This window comes from Gopherus evgoodei, chromosome 3, assembly GCF_007399415.2.
Source record: "Gopherus evgoodei ecotype Sinaloan lineage chromosome 3, rGopEvg1_v1.p, whole genome shotgun sequence".
Lineage (NCBI taxonomy): Eukaryota > Metazoa > Chordata > Testudines > Testudinidae > Gopherus > Gopherus evgoodei.
In genome coordinates, this window is record NC_044324.1 from 95,191,958 (window position 1) to 95,197,944 (window position 5,987).

A 5,987-nucleotide genomic window follows, 5' to 3' on the forward strand; every position below is an offset into this window, starting at 1 on the left:
TATGCATTTCACAAAAGAGAGACTATCAATATTAGTATGTGCTAATGAACTATGTCCTCTTTGTAACTATTGCTTTTAGCATTACATACATTCTGTAGAATTAGGAATGATCTGTCAAGCTGGTTATACTACATTCATCACTAAGGTATCTGAGCATCTGATACTCACCATAGGTACACATGAGACCTTTGAGTCTCTTAAGCACAGAACCTTATGCTTGATTTCCATATGGAGTGCAAGGGACAAGACTAACTTATTCAGTCTACTGTATTTTTTAATATAGGTATTTAGACCATGCTCTTCACTATATTTGAGTGCCATAAAGACACCACTTAAGAAGCAAAACCTTGATTTGTCTTTTCTTTCCTGATTCGGACAAGTTTGCTTTCTTAGAGTATTAAAAGAAAGTTGTAAAAGTTGTCTTGTACTGGGGTCACGCTAGTGAAATCTATTCAGAACTGAATGAGATGGAAAACTTTGGGATCTAAAAGGGAAGATGATTTTAAAGTACAGTAAGATTTATTCATTGTTTCATAGGAAGTAGTTTGTCTTATTACATTTTGGAACATGTAGGAAATCTGTAAATTAGCTATTTTTTCCTCCTCCCAATTTATCTCTTTGTTTAGAAAACCATTCATAGATTATAAGGGTGGAAGCAACCACTGTGATCATCTAGTCTGATCCACTGTGTATCAGTCCATAGGACTTCTCTGAATTAATTCCTGTCTGAACTAAAACAACTTATAGAAGAATATTCTGTCTTGATTTAGAAGTTCCCAGTGATGGAGAACCCACTACGCCCTTCATAAATTATTCCTATCTTTAAAAAATTACACCTCATTTCTAGTCTGGCATTGTCTAGCTTCTAGTCCCAGCCATTTGGCTCTTGCTATACATACCTTTGTCTGCTGGATTGAAGAACCAGTTATCACAAAGTTTTGTTTGTCATATCTAGACACTTACAGACTGATCAAATCACTCCATAACCTTTTGGTTAAGCTAAACCAATCAAGTTCTTGGAATCCGTTGCTATAGGGCAAGTTTTCCAATCCTTGAATCATTCTCATGTCTCATCTCTGAACCTTATTCAATTTGTCAACATCTTTTTTTGAGTTGTGGACACCAGAACTGGACACACTATTCCAGTAGCATTAGAATCAATGCCAAATACAGAGGTAATATAACCTTCCTATTCCTACTGAATATTCCTGTTTTATGGATTGCATTAGGCCTTTTGGCCACCGTATCACCCTGGCAGCTTGTGTTCCAGTTGATTATTCACCATGACCTCTGGGATGATTTGGGGGATCTATCTGTACAATTTATGAGTTTGGTGTGAAATTATGATCTCTGTATTTTTATCAAGCTGCATATTGAATTTGGAATGTGCAGCCCTTTGCCTTCTCTGGGGCCTTTTACTTCCATGTTGGACTGAAGTTCCAAGGAGTGGCCCAGTAGAAGAGTTATTAAGGGTTATAAAATCTTGATGGAACTTTGTTAAAAAAAGAAACATCTTGAGACAAAAGGATGACTCCTACCCTTGAGGAACTGGTTGGGCAAAAGGTTGCCTAGCAACACAGTCACTTGGAGGAGAGTATCTGTGACCACCTGAGGAAACTGATCAGGGAGACAAATACTGGAAAGTTATACAAAGGCAGGAGCTGACCTGATTGGGGTCTTAGGCCATTTTCACCAGCTCAAGCTGGGGGAGCAGCTGCAGAAGCCTGATGAACCTGGGGTGAACCCTGCCTACCTGAATGCAGATAGACTCCTAAACTAGTGTTGAACTAGAAGGAGTTATTGCCTGCAAGATAAATGTTTTTCTAAAAGATCTTTCTTGGGCTATTGGACAAAGAGTAATAGTGTTTTAGACCAGTGGTTCTCAACCAGGGGCCTGGGGTCCCTTAAGGGGCTGCCAAACTAAACCAGAGAGCAGGGCCTCAGTTAAGACTCACGGGGGCCCAGGATAGAAAGCCAAAGCCTGAGACCCGCCGCCAAGAGCTGAAGCTGAAGCTCATGCGCCGCCATCCAGGGCTGAAGCCGAAGCAACTTAGTTTCACAAGGACCCCTTTGGCATGGGATCCTAGGTAATCCTCCTGCTTGCTACCCCTTAATGCCAGACCTGGCTTTTGATCTACTGCATATGCAGAAAAACAGTTGTGGCACCACTGGGCCGTGCAATTTTTACAGTATGTTGGTGAGGCCTCAGAAAGAAAAAGGTTCAGAACCTGTGTCTTAGACCACTTGGCATAGGATTCTGTTTGCTTTCACTACCGCATTCCTCTGAAGAGAAAAGGCTGCCACCTTTGGTAGGATGCTGGGGAACGTGCAAGAGTTGCTGGGGAGGCTGTGGGGGAAGACAGAAGTAGTTTCAGGACCTAGCTGATTGGAGTGGGGCGTGGGCAGGGCCCCTCTAGAAAGAGGCATCAGTTGCATCTGGAGCAAACAAAAAGCAAATGCTGGTCTCAATATCCTTTGTTCTGTCTGTGTGTGAGGGGATGGACTAGATGACTTCAAGGCCTCTTCCAATCCTACATTTCTATGATTCTAAGTCCCATATTAGCCATACCCTTATTTTGCCTGGGGTCTATGACAGACCTGCAATTACTCAGGTTGTCCTGTTTCCCATTTTTAAATATTGGCACGTTAGCTTATTGATATCCCCTGACAGCAATCTGAATGAGAAACGGGCAGAGCTCCTCCAAATCTGTGAAAACCCCTAGTCTTTTTCAGTCATAGTTTCCCAGAATAGTCCCCTATCCTGTAAGTAGGGCTATGTTTTGTCTTCATTGTAGGACCTTATATTTGGCCCTATTAAAACACATTGTTTGCTTGTACCCAGGTTACCAAACTATCCAGATTGCTCTCTATCAGTGACCTGTCCTCTTCATTATTTACCACTCTTGCAATCTTTGTTATCTGTGAACTTTCAGTAATTTTGTTTTCTTCCTGGTTATTGAAAAAAATGTTAAATAGCATAGGGCCAAGAACCATTCTCTGCAGGATCCCACTAGAAACATACCCAGTTGATGATGGTTCCCCTTTTACAATTACACTGAGAACCTGTCAGCCAGTTTTTAATCTATGTAATGTGGCCCTCGTGATTTTTTTGGAACTATTCCAGTTTCTTAATTATAGTGTGGTACCAAGTCAAATGCTATATAAAAATCTAAGTATATAATACCAACACTATTCCTTTTATCAACCAAACTTGTAATCTCATCAGAAAAAGAGTTTGATAAGACCTGTATTCCGTAAAGGCAAGTCAATTGGTATTATATTACCTTCCTGTACTACTTTATTAATTGGGGGAAATATGGTCTACATAAAATTACAATAAGGTGGGAGCACAACTAGTTGAAAGAGGGAATTCAAAGACTAGTTATCAATGGTTCACTCAGGGAAGGTGTATTTAAGGGGTTCCTTCAGTGGTCTCCCTGGGGTCCAATATTATTAAATACTTTCAGTAATGACTTGAATAATATGGTGGAGATTATGCTTACAACATTTGTAGAGAACACCAAGATGGGAACGGTTGCGAGTACTGTGGAGCACAGGTTTGGAATTCAAAATGATCTTGATAAATTGGAGAATAGGTCTGAAATCAAGAAGATACAATTCAATTAAAAAGTGCAAAGTACTTCATTTAAGAAGGGAAAAAAAATCAAATGTACAACTACAAGATGAACAATCACCATTGTGGTTGTAGTACTGCTGAAAAGGAGATCAGGCATTCTGGGGGAAAGAAACTGACTAGATGACAGATAGTGGGAAGGGGAAATTTGGGAAAAGGAAATGAGAGAAAGGAGGCAGATATTGTTGGGTGCCCACATTACCCAGTTTTCTGGGATTCATGTGTGTTGGGGCCCTGTCCTGGATATGTTTACTGAAGCCTGGTACATTCCCAGTTTTAATGGCATCCCAGATCAAGGTCAGAAAGTTCACTCTGTTGACTAAGGATGATTTGCTAGGGGAATGGAAGGTGTGTGGATGGTATATGTAGCAAAAAAAATAAGTGGCTTTTTTCTATATTTCCTGGATTTTGTGGCTTTTAGTTTTTTATTGTTCCTTAGCAACCTTTCCTTTTGTTCACAAGGTGTTTCTATGTTTGAATGTAATGGTTTACTCCTCGCCCCTACTAGCTGGGTTGCAGATAGGTGGAGCTAGAGAGGAGCTGGAGAATTGGAAAGTAACTGTGAAAGGCAGCTTGGGTGTAGTGTTGGCTGTAGCTAGCCCCAGGGAAGACAGGCACTTCTGTGTCAGGGCTTTGGCTGCATTAAATAGCTTTAAAGACAATGCGGCCTTGGTGCATTCATTCAAATTCTCCAAGTGCTGCGATCTATAGAACAGAAATGGAAAAGTAGAGTGTATGAAAGGTAAATAAAAGCTCTAATAAATTAGCATTTCAAACATGATTAAATAGAGATTAATGGAAAGCATTAGATATATAGTACAAAATACGTATTAGTATGTGCTTGTGTACATGTGCATAATATATAATGGACGGAAGGATGATTTGCCTGTCTCCAATGGGTCTTATCTCCTTGTTCAGATACTGCTAAATATCTCAACCAATGCTAATTTATCCCTGTATCCCAAAGATATTTCTGAAGAGAAGGGGTTTGTATCAAAAGTCAGGTCTTTGGGAAAGAAATCCTGGAGATATTTTGTCCTTGCTCACTTTGTGTCAGCTACTCCACCACTGAAAATAGCTTAGCTGTGCCCCTGCAACAGCCTAAGCAAGACTGAAGGAGGGGGGTGAATTTTTTTGACTCGAATGTATATTTTGAAGAAGATTATTAAGGAATCTGTGGACTCAATAAATTGAGAACCGTGTAATTAGAGCAAGCAGTGAGCATTGTAGAACAGGTCCAGGCTCATCCAGAAATTAGTACATCAACCATTCTTTGTTCACTCCTGTTTTCTTTAACTTTCAGTGATATTCTATCAGCCTTTGAGCATTGATTTCATTACTTTTCCACCAGCCAAGAGGTAGATTTGCAAAATAACAACTCAGAAAATGGAGGTAAAATCCTGACCAGAACTTAATAGAAAAACAACAAAATTATGGTTGATTATAATTTTCCCAAATTCAGAGTACATCCTCCACTCCCAACACTCTCTGTCACTACTTATGCTACCACCATTCTTCTGATCAATCAGTCCCATAACCTGGGAGTTGCATTTGGTGACTCCCTCTCTCTCTCACATCACTCATCTAGGATATGTCCAAATCTTGTTGCTTCTTCCTCCATAACATTTCTAAGGTCCAGCCTTTTTTTTGGTCCACAATGCTAAAACTTTTTGATAGGTCCTCATCATCTCCTGTCTTGATTACTGCAATCTTTTCTTCTGTGATCTCCCTACCTTCCACATCATTCATCTCCAATCTGTACCAAATGCAGCTGCAAAATATCACATTTAGCCTACCGCACTCAACACATCACCTCTACCCTTCAATGCTCTTAACATTTCTGCCTCACCTTACTTATTTCATTGCTCCGACTCTTCCACTTTACCCACGATGCCAGCCTGGAATGAGAATTTCTTCAGAAATGTCTTTATGCTTTCTTCCACATGTTCCCTTGTTTACTGAATGCCTTCCTTCAAGGGATCGGTAATACTACAGCCTTCTCCTTCCAGATCTTTATTCAATTCCTATTTTTGCCATGATACCTACAGAGAAACAGACAGTGTACAGCAGCTAGGCTGGTGGACAGTCTTTCTTTAGTTACGTAATTACAAAACAAACAATATTAAATGTCTATATAGTGTAGATGTAAGCAGAGTCAGGATGAGCTCTACCCTGACATCTGGTGGTGAATTATGGCAAGAGTGGAAAAGAATTTCAGAGGCTGATCGTGTTTGCATAGGCACACCCACTCCGCCTAGCATAGCCCACGGCAGCCTAAAATGGTCACTTTCACAGCTGTGGGATCCCCAATTTCTTTGTTGTTGAGGCAGGAGGGATAAAGTGTTGTCACCTG